This window comes from Arachis duranensis, chromosome 10, assembly GCF_000817695.3.
Source record: "Arachis duranensis cultivar V14167 chromosome 10, aradu.V14167.gnm2.J7QH, whole genome shotgun sequence".
In the NCBI taxonomy this organism is placed as follows: Eukaryota; Viridiplantae; Streptophyta; class Magnoliopsida; order Fabales; family Fabaceae; genus Arachis; species Arachis duranensis.
Window position 1 is genome coordinate 50,870,040 of NC_029781.3, and position 15,395 is coordinate 50,885,434.

At 32.2% G+C, this 15,395-nt stretch overlaps 1 long non-coding RNA gene across 4 annotated transcripts; it reads right to left on the minus strand.

Annotated features, from left to right (window-relative positions):
* Window positions 1–5,204: 5,204 nt before the first annotated feature.
* Window positions 5,205–9,105, minus strand: LOC110276529 (uncharacterized). Of its 4 annotated transcripts, XR_008003790.1 has the most exons (8): window positions 8,100–9,105; window positions 7,919–7,971; window positions 7,699–7,794; window positions 7,099–7,182; window positions 6,765–6,857; window positions 6,223–6,297; window positions 5,904–6,030; window positions 5,205–5,598 (listed from the first exon to the last, which is right to left on the minus strand). It is a non-coding gene; the product is annotated as an uncharacterized LOC110276529 (long non-coding RNA). The 4 variants fall into 4 exon arrangements; XR_008003789.1 differs by having other exon boundaries at window positions 5,904–5,990; window positions 7,919–9,105; XR_008003788.1 differs by having other exon boundaries at window positions 5,904–5,998; window positions 7,919–9,105.
* Window positions 9,106–15,395: the final 6,290 nt, after the last annotated feature.

The window sequence follows — 15,395 nt, forward strand, 5'->3', positions numbered from 1 at the left end:
TAAGAGAATGAGATTCTTACACTCAAATATCACTACATTATCATTATTTTTCATACGATAATTCGGATACACATTTACAGCCAAGTATCCACTACTATTGGACATTTTAGCCTATTTTCGGAAGAAATAGATAGAAAAGAAGTAGTGAAATGTTTGTGGAGAACATAAAGGGTTGCACATCCTTTTATAGCTATTAGAAATTTGTCTTTACATATCTCGTTTACACTGTAAACGATATATACGCCTTATTTTAATTTAGCCTTATCTCATTTACAGTGTAAACGAAATACGTATAATTTTATTTTGTTTATACTGTAAACGAAATAAGAGAAACGTCGATAAAAGCGCTCTGAATTGTTTTTTTTTTGAATAAATAAAATATTAATCTAAAAAAAATCCGCTACATGGATCATCATAGTATTACTGTTTGGATCGTATATGGCAGAGTGTGGTGGTGAACTTTAGATTCCCATGGGGCTATATGTTCCGAATCATGAATATTATTGAGGTCTGTTTTTGAATCGCCAAGACGCCAATTACCCTCTGTTACTGTCGAAAATAAATTTGTTTGGTACTTTTTTACCCATCGATGTTATTTTTTATTACATGGTTGATTGGTTGTATTAATGTAGTGATTGACTGATGGTGATGGCAAAAATAATAATGACAGATATCAAAACTCAAATTCAAAATGGTAAATATAGTGGGTGTATTTGTAGCTGGTTATTAGGTATATGAATATAATCAAGAAATGGAATCATAACTTTTAGCCTTGTTAAAGTCCTCCTTATTCCCGGGGTATCTTTTAGGATAAAAACTTATATATAATTATTTTTGTGTGAAATTAATAATTAAAAATTATTAAATAATTTAAAATATTTGACTAAATTTTTATTTAATAATTCTCAAACTATCAATTTTATACATTAGCTTTAAGACAAATATAATTTTGCATATGAGTTTCCATTATATTCTAGACAAAAAAACTCCGAACATCTCGTCATTTTTATCTGATCTACTTCCATATATAATAAACATAATTTTCAACTCAAAGTATAAACACTTTTTAATCCTAATTCTTACCTCTTGAAATTTCATTGACTTTATAGTCTGAATCCGTATATATATATATACACCACCACCACCGTTCCTTGAACACGGTTCACCACACTAGAAGTCCATAGTGTTTTATTCAAAGAGTCTAACTTACTAATAATCCAAGTAACCTCTCCCAAAGCAAGTCTATGATCTTGTGTATAATCATTAGTCATTAGGGTAGGGAAGAATGATAGTGACATAATTGCATAGCGTAAAATTTGTGGTTGAATTGGGCCTTCCCGATGAAATTAAACAACAGGTACAAAGGAAAAATCATTAAAAACCCTAATTCATCAAATTAATTATCCTCTTAATATTTAAATGAATAATAATTTAAATATATATTATTCTTTTAAAATATCAAAAAGATAAAAAAATATAACAAATTATTTAAAAATTAGAAAAGAAATGATTTAGGACTCCTAATCATTTTTCAAGTATAAAAATATGGGAGACAATAATATAAATTTATTTTATTTAACTTAACATCTATAATTTCATATATTTAAAATCTATAATTATCTATTTATTACATCTAATATTATTCATTTACTACAACAATAATTAATAAATACATAATAAGATAATATTAGATTATTTTAACTGATTTTTATTGTTTTTTAAATATTTTTGTAAAAATAAAATAATTATTTATGTCAAGATATTTTTATATAAAGATAATGACTAAAAAGCATTAAATAGTTTAACATATTTATCTAAGGAATTTAACTAATAGCACATGATAAATTTATCATTAATAAAAAAATTTAAATATTTTCATTTAATAAATACAAAATAAATACATTAAAAATTTAAATTTTTATATTTTTAATAAAAAAAATTTTAATTTGTAAACTTAATATGTGCTCTTAGAATACAAGATAAATAAATCATTATCTAAATTATTTAATATAATATGTATTTATATCTTAATTATTTATTTTATAAAAATATCTTTACGTCTAAAAAACAAATTCATAAATAAATTAAAATAAAGGTCTTAACTACTAAATCTAGTGTTATTATTTGTCCATCACCAAATAGTTAGTGCAATGATTACAAGTTAACAAGAAGCTGGTTAAGTGAAAATTAGAATTGTGTAAAGCCAAAGCATGTGCTGATGGTGCCCTGTCTCCGAATATTCCACCGTTCTAAACTTCTAATCCTTCCCCACACAACGGAGAAAAAAAAATAATAGAGGGAAGTGACAGATTTTAATTTGAGATTTCATATCATAAGAAATGATGAAAAGGTACATGGGCGAATATTTTTTAACTTATAAGGGTGAAAAGCAAAAGATGATACTACATTGTCACGTTGGCAGTTGCTACTCGCGACAAATTGTAGAAAGTATAGGGAGATTATTAATCCATTGTAATCTTGAAAATAAATTAAAAAAAATTAAGTTGATGATTGTTATTACAACAATGCTAGGAACCAACTCTATATAAGCCAAGAATCGATCAACTGGTAAACCAGAAGTACTGTTGATTTTAACCGGATGTTGCTACTGATAGGCACACGAATGTTTCTTTTTCTTGTAAATTGGATGGTTTTGGATATGATTTCTATGTTTCATGTGTCATGCATTAATAAAACATAATTAATTATATGGAACCAACTAATGAATGATCAAAGCATCTGTTCTGTGATTCTCTCCTATTACTAGCGTATCTTCCCTCATGTTTTAAACGTGGTCAACAATAATTTAAAAAATAAATTAAATTATAAATTAATAAAACTAATTATAATTAATTATGTTGTTTCATTCTTGGCTGATTATTAGTTGGTTTCATATACTTTTCCTTATTATTATCTCCAAATTTTATTATCTTTGAAGTTAATTGGGTGGTTTTCACACACTGATTTCATTTTTTTATAAGTAGAGTAGTTTATGTGCTGCTATTGAATGCTCCTAACTAGTAGTGTTTGATAATGAAAAGTTTAGATTATATATTTGACCCTTAAAAGCAAGAAATAAACGCAAAAGGTTTCTGACCGAATATTTGAACTCACCAGGCTGTTGTAGCCTTTATTTGCCATAAAAGAGAAAATATTTGTCATAAGATACATGACCGAATTATTCATGATCTATGAATTAACTCAATTAAGTATTAATTTCACCAAAAGTTCATTCGATCAAAAATAATAAAAAATAAATATGTACTGTGTTATTATGTGAAAAAACAAGTTAACTTGGTAGAAAACAAAAGAATTATTAACTACCTTAATCAATCTTAACAATAGTGGCTTGAGAGAGATGTGGTCCTTAATATACATAATAAAATTGGCGAAAGCAGAGAACCTGCTCTGATAATCATAGTAAGCACAAAAAAGCTTAATTCAATTATCCTAAGACTTTAAGAGTTATGAAATAATTTATATGCTTCCATCTAGTTGGTACAGGTTCTTGCAATAGTTAACAAATCCCCCTTTCTTATCACTCTCATTTTTATAATTAAAGGTCTTACCAAGAAATGCTCTAATTAAATTCTTTTAAGTTAACATTCAAAGTACATAATTCAAAAGTTTAAGAAAATAAGTGAAGTGGGACCTGTAATTATAAATGTGATGAAGCCATTTGAGTACGTGTAACAATTAATGTTATGGAATTTTTTGTTGTTAAGCATTATATTCTATTGTATTGTACATGCAGAAAAGGAAGTGGTCCTGGAACCATGGAAGCAAGGTAATTAACAATGGTGTCAGAGTCTCCAAGTTGAGATGAAATGAGGATCAGTTAAACAAGTTGAGGTAAACATACATTGCCATTGACGTTCTTAGTTGCCTCTCTTTTTTTCCTTGAACGTGTGCATAATGATACGTGGTCCAAATATAAATAAAAGGAATGGTAAATGACTATTAGAATTTATTATTTTTAGTTATAAGTTAGTTATTAATATTTAAAAATATAGAATAAAGTATGTTATTAGATTATTAAACTAAAAAATTTATATTATTAAAAGAATTAAATTGATAATTAAATAATAATAAAAAATAATAAATTCTGATAACTCTCTAATATTTTTTTATAAATAATAATCTCTTGTGATACTCAAAAGGTATTGAAGTAAAAAATACAACCTCAGATCAGAGAAATTAAATAATATATATATTTATATAGAAATATATAGAATTTGTTTTTACAATTTTTGGGTGGCAGTGGTGGTTAAAATTGTAGGTAATTGAAGTTTACCCAAGGTTTTTTAAAAGTTTATCTCACCAATAAGCATGAAAAAAATTCAATACTATACCCAATTTTAGAGATATATATGAGCATAAGATATTCAATTTCCATCTTATGAATGCATGAGAGAAAACTATACTATAAGATCATTTTGTATTATACAAAAATGTTGTTACAAATAATGCATGTAAGATGAGCTGTGTGCGAGATATACATCACATATATTGACTTATATAATTTATTACTAAAGAGAATATACAGGTTAACATTAATAAAATAACTCATATTTTATATCTAATAACAATTTAAAAGAAAATACAAGTCGATAAATATTTTCCGTATTATATAACATAATTTGATTCTATGTACTATGCATGGACATCTAATTGTAATGTATATTTGTTTAATTTTATGTGAAAATAAATGCAAATTAAATGTGTTTTCACTACAAGAGACACGTCGAATAGCGACGGTTTTTTTAGAGATTAGCGGTTTTAAACCGCCGCGAAACGAAATTCCAGCAGTTCCACAAACGTTGTCTATTAAGAGGTAGAGATTTGATTTTGCGGCGATTTTGAAAAACCGCTAGTACAACCGCAGCAAATTAAGTAATTAAACTGCCGCGATTTGGCTAATAGTTTTTTCTAAAAATATTGCAGCCGTTTGTAAACCGCTATAATTTTGAAAGCATTTTTAAAAAAAATGTATATTGTGGAGGTTTATAACCCCCACAATTTGCAAAACTACATTAAAAAAAATTAGCTTCATAAAGCTACTCAATTATATTGCTTCTAAATCAAGACAAATACAAAACTAAGAGCAAGCTAAAAATGGCTAAAATATCACAAGTAAAGTAATAACAAATCAGTTGTAAAGCACTCCTTGATCTTTCATTTCCTGTCACAATTATGATCAAATCTAACTTCATGATTTTCTTGTAAACTTTGTTATTAAAATAAATGAAAATGTTTAATAAGGATTCTTACCGCATACATATTTTACATCTAAACAAACACAAAAATAAGAGCAACCTAAAGATGGTTAAAATATCACAAGAATAAAGTAGTAACAAATTACGAGAATGACATCTCCAAAACAAAATACCAGAAGCAAAATGCACATTTTAATAATGGTCTTCCCTAGTGGATAGGTAGCAGAGATTGAGTGCAAAAACTGGAACCCTAAGGAGACATTCCATACTGCCAAATGCTCATAATCAATTATTTGCAGTTCTTGAAAGCACCAGCACTGCCAAATGCTTCATGTATCTCCAAATGTAAAAAATGCACAATGTCTACAAACTTTTTCATTACCTGAAGAGTCCACAATAAGATTTTATATTTCTACAAAAATAAATCATGCTCAATATAAAGTGGTTGAAAAGACTATGGACCATTCTGTTTTTATTGTAGAAGATGAAAATTATTACAATATAAAGAGTTAAACTACACTATTGAAAACAACAACCCAAATAAAACTACCAAACAATAAAAGGAAGTCATTATAATTCAAAGGATTCGGGACAGTGCAACACAAACAAATTCTCAATCTCTATTTTAGATTTTAAGCTCCCATCATAGTAAAACACAAGAATCAGTAAATACACTAATTTTCTTACCTCCTCCAAAATCCTGGATCACAATGATTTTTTCTTCAAATTTCTCACCAACAGAGTCACTCGTGATGCCCCTATAGACAGTTGTTTCTGGACACCTTATAGATGCAAAGTCAGTGTTTAATTTTAACTACATACAGGATACCAAGAGTACTCATCAATGAAGATACAAATAAAGGGAAAAGTATAGCCAACAACAAATACAATAAGAGTGTCACATTAAAATAAATCTATGCTGAAAAAATTAGGGGCTCAACAGTCTAAAGCTTATTCAATAAAATTCTAAGCTGAGTGATGAAATAATCAAATGAAAGTGCACTACCTGAGCATCATATGTCCCGACCCTCCGGGTAGGGATATCTAAATTATAACTTAAATGTGGTCGGCCAGATAAATCCTGGACAAGGTTAGGAAGAAAGATATAAGTATTAAGAACAAGCAAAATTTATTTGAGAAAAATAAGCTTATAACAAATGGGAATGCAATTCACATTTGAAATTTCTAATTACAATTCAGTAGCCTTGTATGCATTCATTGCTTGAGAATGCATGAGCCTTAATACAAAAGCTAACTTAATTTCAATAGTCCCAAATTATTTTTATGTACATTAATCAACATGACAATATCGGATTGTTGAATTTTTAAATGTAATACCAAACCTACTCCAATTATCATATACCTAAGCAAGGAAAAAATCACACCTTCTCCCCTAATAATAAGAAATAACTAAACATTGTCCCACTCTACGAGATTGATACATGGATTAACATCAATGTGTTTTATAATGAAATCCTATTCACACCATTTAAATTTAAACTTTGACTAATGCCTACTGATCATTTCTACAATTGGTATGCAAATTACCAGTGAAATGTGTATTAATGCTTCATCAAGTGGAGCAGAGAAGTCACCAAACCGATTAATACCCTTCCTATCACCAAGAGCCTGTAGCAAAGCCTAAAGATGGAGTAATAGACAAGTAGTTAAATGCAATTATCATTTTTTAAAAGTGCATAATTATAAATCTAACTATTACAAGGTAAGAAACTGTGATTGTTTAAGAGTCTGCAAAATTTAGTAGAAAAAAAAAGATAACAAAAAATCAGTAATTGTTTAAGAGTCTGCAAAATATTAACGAAATTATAATCAGAGTTATTTAGAAGATAGCTGATAATACAATAAATAGATTGCTATAGACCTTCTTTTTCTTGGAAAGTATATTGCAGTCTTCAAATTTGACTAGGCAACCCCTCAAGTGCTCCCAGTTATGAGAATTGTTAAACTATAAATTAATAACCCCATCAAGGACAGAAGTAAAATACTGACTTTATGCTTTACTTAGATAATAATACGATAAATTATTGAAAATTGAAAATTGAATGGCATATCAGTCATCAGCACTCATGCTTTTGTTATGGTTTCAAAAATGGAAAGTCGTCAAAGAGGAAGTTATTACGGTGAAGGGTCTATGTGGTGTCTTCAAGTCAAAGAGGAAGTTATTACGGTGAAGGGAACTTGTGATTTTGATGGAACATCTATAGTTACTACTGAGAATCCTAGTAAGTCTTTGCAGCTTCTTATTTTTTCCATTTTAACTTCCAATCTCATTATCAACCGTATATAACAACAAATGAAACTATCACATCACAGTTAAGATTGGAAAAATAAGAAGAGATCCAGCCTCTTCTACTAGTTTTATTGGGAAAATAAGTAGTGAGGCATAAAGATCAGCATACAATCAGTTTCTATGACTATGATACAAAAAGACAATAGATATCAAGATGTTTCAAAATATTACCTGACAACCAACAAGTCTATATAGCAGCTGCTACAAAGCAGGCAACTACTCCAAGAGCTCCTCATTATCTAAATCCTTGGTCTTGTTGTATCCCTACTTGAAAATGAATAAACATAAATGATAATCAAAGACTTAAGAGTTGAACATCGTACAACAAAATTATTCTTAAAAGGAGCAAATACTTAACTATTAGCAAGTCTAACAAAATACATTATCATACCTACAAACAGAAAAAACAAATACATCCACAAACAGCCATTATGTCGTAGACTTCTACAATATCAATCAGCAATAGAAAAGTAAGTTTTGAATACATCAGAATACAATGCACATAACAGAAGAAAAATTATGTGAGATATACGAAATAGCATTGTGCCATTTGCATTAATCCAATTAATTACCTCAATATACTGTTACGTACCCTCAAAAAGGTGGGAGCAAAAAAGAAGATTCTATTGAGACAGCAACAGGGGCCAAGGGAATTCCTCTTTAACTAATAGTAGGGCTTAGAATGAAACAACAACGCAACACAACACAATAATACCATGCCGATTTTGCAATCAGAATCCTACTTCATACTTTGGAAGAGAAGGTTAAAAATTAAACAAATAATAATAATAATAATAATAATAATAATAATAATAATAATAATAATAATAATAATAATAATAATTTCAAAAACGGTAGTAGTAAAGGTACACAATTGTGGAATAGGAACAGAAATGGGAATGGTTATCACAAGGAATGTGTTAAAATTTGAACAACCGAGTTGAATTACCATGGATGAAGCAAATCATTTACTGGGTATAAAAAAATGAGCAAAACCAATTTCAAAATGCATAAAAAGAGAGTTCAGAACAAATTAAATCAAACCAAAGCAGAGCAAAAGGAAAGAGGCACCAATAGCAAGCAAAAGCTAGAACAGAGGCACGCGGAGTCTGAATCTGCAGCTCCAAAGTCGAGAGGCTCGTCCGACGTGAAGCTTTGGCAGAGGATCTGAATCAGAAGAAACAGACATGAGAAAGTAACTAGAACAAATCTGAACCTGCGACGGGTGCGTCGATGAAGGTTGGAGGTGACGGAGGCAGAAATCTATCGCCGATGGTACCTCGTAGAAGAAGATTAGGGTTAGCAGGGTTTGGAGATATTTTTGCAAAGAGAGGAGAGAGGGAGAAAAGTGTGTCTGATAAATGGGATTATGGGACTAGGAGAATGAGAGATTGAAATACGGCCAAGATAGATTGACAGCGATTTTTTTAAATTCGCAGCAAAACTGAATCAAATGGCTGCTCTTTCAGCGTTCACCATTAAATTTGTTGGAAAACCATTAGATAGCGGCTATTGTCAAAACAGCTACTAACTATCCGCCACTATCTCCTGTTTTTGTGGTAGTGTTTAAGGAAAAGAAAAGTTTGAGATTAGAGGACCATAGTCAATAAGCCATGCATGCAAAGCTGTCTTTATATAAAGGCCACTTCTGTCGATTCTAGAGGAGACCCAAATGATTATATGTCAATCCCTTTGAATTATTTGATGTTGTTAATTACAAATAGAATTCTCTTTTTCTTGCTTACTTTATATTTACCCTCCATTTGACACAACCCTACAATATTTGACATAATTACCATTTTAAAATAAATAAATAAAAGTACAAAATTGTAATTTGAATCAAGTTATATTTTTATTACTGAATAGATACAGTAGTGCTTAGCTTATTGATCTACTAAAATATGAATTGAGTCAAATTACAAACCGAAAGCTGCTCCCTTCTTCAAAATATGGATTATTGAGTTAAATTATAACTTGGGGCTTTCATTTGTTTGTTTTAGAATGGTAATTGTGTCAAATATTGTAAGGTTTACATGGAAAAGAGAAATTTTGATATCAAACTCATCCAATCCTCTTTATATATTGTTATATATTTGAATCAATCAAAATAATTATCACTAATTTATATATAATTATAATAATTATTGAAGGATATTTTAGATTATTTTAATTTTGCAAAGAGAGGAGGAGTGGATGTTTAAGAGTAGGATTTTTTTAAATAAATAAATATTTTATTTATGAATTTAGGTAATTTGTAGTATTTTTACGCATTGACACTCTATTATTTATTTCGTTTACAGTGTAAACAAAATAACAATGTGTATATTTCGTTTACACTGTAAAACGAGATAAGACACGATACTACGTGCATGTATCATGTTGGCACACGTGGTGTGTAATGTGCTTATCTCGTTTACAGTGTAAACGAGATATACACATTGTTATTTCGTTTACACTCTAAACGAGATACGTAATAACCGTGCCTATATATAAAACTCGTTTACAGTGTGACTTGAAGCCACTTTTGAACTATTTTCACTTTTCTCCCGTCTCTAGTCATTTCTATTCATATTATCGAGGTATTCAGAAATTATGGCGTGTGCAGATGCACGGAATAAGGACTCCAACCGCTTGATCGCGATGTGACATATCATTGCAGCAATTGACTTCCAGGTTAGTGTTGTTATTCTCATGTTTAAGTTAAATAAGTATAAGAGTAAAGTATCATTTTTGTCCGCAACGTTTGGGGTAAGTCCCAAAGTTGTCCCTAACGTTTCAATCGTCCTATTTAAGTCCCTAACGTTTCAAAACTAACTCAATGTTGTCCTGCCGTTAGGGATCCGTTAACAGAATTAATGGCAGGACAAAATTGAGACGATTTTGAAACGTTAGGGACTTAAATAGGATGAAAACGTTGGGGACAAAAATGATACATAGAAATAAATTTTAATTTTATTTTTCTATAATATCAATTTTTTATTATACATAGTATTCAATTCTTTTTTAATCACATCTAAGTAAATTACACTTAATCATATTACTTTTATTTTAAATAAATTAATTTTTTTATAATTTTACTCTTAAAGATTTTTAGTTATCATGAATGTTTTGTAAAATGACTAGTAAATAAACTTGCAGAAAAAATAATATATATACAATAAAATATAAATTATACCTTTTGTCTCTAATGTATCAAAATTGTTTAAAATTATAAAAAAATAAAATTATTTAAAATAAAAGCAATGTGATTAATTATAATTTATTTAGATATAATTAAAAAATAATTGAATACTATGTACAATAAAAAAATTAATACTATTAGAAGATAAAATTAAATTAAAATTTATTTTTATGTATCATTTTTGTCCCTAATGTTTTCTTCCTATTTAAGTCCCTAACGTTTCAAAATCGTCTCAATTTTGTCCCACCGTCAATTCTGTTAACGAATCCCTAGCAGTAGGACAACATTTAGTCAATTTTGAAACGTTGGGGACTTAAATAGGACGATTGAAACGTTAGGGACAACTTTAGGACTTACCCCAAACGTTGGAGACAAAAACAATACTTTATTCTAAGTATAAAGTTATAGTCATAGCAAGGGTACTTTTATAGATATAATATATGTTAGGTAGTAGGATGTATTGTTAGTAAGTGTTAATTGATAGGTATGATTTAACTTATTAGTCAAATTAATTTAACTAGTACATATTTATTGCATTTTGTGATGTCTTTAATGTGAAATCTATAATTTTAATTTTAATTTTGATTATGGTAGATAACTTTTTTAGAATTTTTTAAATAAATAAAATAAATATTTGATTTATGAATATAGGTAATTTATAGCGGTTTCTAACTGTTATTCAATGTTTTAATGGGAATTATGTTTGCTCGAGTCCGGCATATGCCCAATACCACTGATGCAGCCACCCTTCGACAGTACACTAGGTGTTACATACCGTTGCTGATTGGGGGTTACCTGATGACCGACAAGTCAAACAATCAGGTCCATCTCATGTGACTGCCACGATTAGATGACTTTCAGAGATGTCGAAGTCTGTCCTGGGGATAAGCTATGCTTGCATCGACGTACCACTCCTTATGTTCTATAGCACATTGTGATACCACAGACATTGTTGGATGCACTCTGCTTTTATTCTCTTAGATATACCATAGATTTTTGCAGTGGTGTCCATCCGAGAGACAGGCTCTGACGTATCCCATGATAACTATTACTACTTATGGTTTTCTCTTTTTATTTATGTAATTGAACATCATCTTGCATAAATTGAGACATTTTTATTGTTCTATATGTCCACAAGTTGATAGGTATGGCCCAGTAGAGTAGAGACTAGTACGACTAGAAAGTCCTCCGATGGCATTTGTTGTTGGATCGGTTACAATTACAGAGATAAGCGAAATCCCTTTATTTGGATTAAAATAAATAAATTAGATCTCTGATGTAATTAACTGTTACTAATGATTATATCACACCGTATGTGGTAGTTCCTTTAGACGTTGTATGATGACCTGGCATGGTAGGCACTATGCCTGAATTGGTTAAGAGAGTAGGCAGAGTGGGGGACATGGATATCTATTGTCCCCTCATCTGTTTTAACATTGTTGAGTTTTACCATGTCGATCTGGTGAAACGTTAGTTCAGTGGCGAGTAGCCAGTAACTAGGGCCACGGTCAATGTCGACAGGTTCTTGACCACCACAGGATGGGATGAGGACGTGTGGTTGCCTACTCGTCATCAGTTGAGGTATGATGGATAAAGGGATCAATTTTAGGATGGCAATCAGATCTCTATTCAGCCATTCACAGACTTCCGACCTACGCAGAAGTACTGGGCCTGGTACCAACAGGCTTGCCGTGTTAGACATCTTTCTGGCCAGGAGGTGCTTGATGATCCCAGACTGTTGGAGCTACCGAATGACACCCAGCCTACTACCAGCTAGCCTGGGGATGTGCTTGACCTTCCCGGGATGTCCCTAATTATTGTCGGCGTGCCAGAGAGGTTCGACTGAACACTCAGAGGCTGACCAGGAGAGAGAGGGATGCCAGGGACTGCATAAGAGTTGCAAGACCCTGGAGGGAGAGGGCCAGGCCTCATAGGGAGAGGCTGGATGTGGAGTCTGAGAAAAAGGCTGATTATCACTAATAGGAGGGGCACGATGTCATACCATTCGGCTACGACGACTCACTGATAAACCACTATTTTATGGTTTATATTGTATTTTATTGAGTGGTTTTATCAAGCTTTTCACCCACTTATTCATATGATTTGCATGTATTTACAATTCCTTCCTAAAAATATCCTATGATTAATAACTTGCTTCCTAAGGACCTTTTTGTTGTATATTTTTATCTTCTTTCGTACCATTCGATGCCGTGATCTGTATGTTAAATGTTTCAGGCTTCATAGGGCAGGAATGGCGTAAGGAATGAAGAGGAAGCATGCAAAAATGGAAGGAACACAAGGAATTGAGGAGATGACCAGCGAGAAGTCACGCGGTCGCATGGCTCACGCGACCGCACGAAATAGAAGGAATTAGCGTGACGCGCTCGCGTGCCTGACGCGACCATGCGTATTGGAAGCTGCACGAACGACGTGAAAGCGTGGACGACGCGCACGCGTGGTACGAGAAATGCTGAGTGACGCGAACGTGTGGACGAAGCGGACGCGTGACGAGCGCGATCTGCAGAATTACAGAAGTCGCTGGCACAGATTCTGGGCCGCATTTCAACCTAGTTTTCGGCCCAAAAACACAGATTAAAGTCCGGAAACATGCAGAGACTCAGGACATCAATTCATATGAGATCATAATTCAATTTTAGGTTTTAGATGTAGTTTTTAGAGAGAGAGGTTCTCTCCTCTCTCTTACGATTTAGGATTAGGATTAGGATTAGGATTTCAACTTCTTCATCACAGGTTCAGTGTTCTTTTAATTTATTTTCTACTCTTATTTATTACTTTAGTTGATTATTTGATGTTGCCAATTTGGCTTATGGATTTCTATGTTCAATCTAACTTTCTATTTAATATAATTTGAAGTATTTCAGATTTATGATTGCTTTCCTTTATTTATAGATAATTTAGATTTTCTACCTTTTGGCTCTGGTTGATTAATTGGTGACTCTTGAGTTATCAAACTCATTGTTGACCGAAAATTGGAATTCTTCAAGAATTAATTCGAGTTCCACTAACTCTAGCCTTTCCCAAGGAAAGACTAGGACTTGAGGAATTAAAATTAATTCATCCACTCAACTGACCTTCATAGTTAGAGGTTGACTTAGTGGGAGAAGAATCCAATTCTCATCACAATTGATAAGGATAACTGGGATAGGACTTCCAATTCTCATACCTTGCCAAGAGCTTTACTAGTTATTATTTTGATGACTTGTTATTTTATATTACTTGTTCAACCCTTTTGAAACCCCCAAAATATACCTTTGCATAACCAATAATAAGAACATACCTCCCTAATTCCTTGAGAAGACGACCCGAGGTTTAATTACTCGGTTATCAATTTATTTTGGGGTTTGTTACTTGTGACAACCAAAACATTTGTACGAAGGGATTTTCTGTTGGTTTAGAATCTATACTCACAACGCGACTATATTTTATAAAATTCTTTACTAGCAAAAATTCTAACGTCACTCACCACCTCCACCCCCTTCTCATCCACCACTACCACCACCACCACCAACACCGGGGTCTTAGTCATAGCTAGTCTGGGATGATTGGGACACGGTCCCACCTGGTTGGGTGGATCTTGGGGCATCAAGCAGTTGTCACGAGGCCTCGATGGTCAATGAGATCCAGTTCAACAAGGCATTCCAGATTCATACCACTGACCAGCAGAACATGCAGCATATCGTGGAGCAGTTTTGCACGGGCAGAGATTAGACTCTTGGATTGGGTCATTATCATTTGTTTACTCCCGTATTTACCTCAGTTTGGGTACCGTACTTGACACCAGAGCCTAGCACCTTATACAGCACAAATGTCTACCCCAGTGCTCAGTATGTGACACCTTCATCCATCGACTACGGAGGTTGATGATTGCATCCTAGTCGATGCCTGCACCACCATGTTTCCACTTGGACAACCTTAGTATCAAAACCAGTCATATCCTCAAGCGTAGTATTACAACACTCACCTTGCCCCACATCACCCACTACCTCCACTGCACTCACAGGATCCCCCTCCACATGCACAGCCACCTCTGGATCCACGACCTAGCAGACCCTTGATGAGCGGATAATTTATACGCTTTTTGGCATTATTTTTAGGTAGTTTTTAGTATGTTTTAGTTACTTTTTAGTATATTTTTATTAGTTTTTATGAAAAAATCACATTTCTGGACTTTACTATGAGTTTGTGTTTTTCTATGATTTCAGGTATTTTCTGGCTGAAATTGAGGGACTTGAGCAAAAATCTGATTCAGAGACTGAGAAAGGACTACAAATGATGTTGGATTCTGACCCTCCTGCACTCGAAGTGAATTTTATGGAGCTAAAAAAGCCCAATTGGAATGCTCTCAATTGCGTTGGAAAGTAGACATCTTGGGCTTTCCAATAATGTATAATAAACCATACTTTGCTTGAGATTTAATGGCCCAATCTGGCGTCCAAACACCCACCAGAGACCCTATTCTGGCATAAAACACCGGAACTGGCACCAGAACTGGAGTTAAACGCCCAAACTGGCATCCAAGCTGGCGTTCAACTCTAAGAATGGCCTATGAACGTGAAAGCTTCAAATCTCAGCCCAAGCACACACCAAGTGGGCCACGGAAGTGGATTTCTGCACTATCTGCACTTAGTTACTCATTTTTTGTAAACCCTAGTAAGTAGTTTAGTAT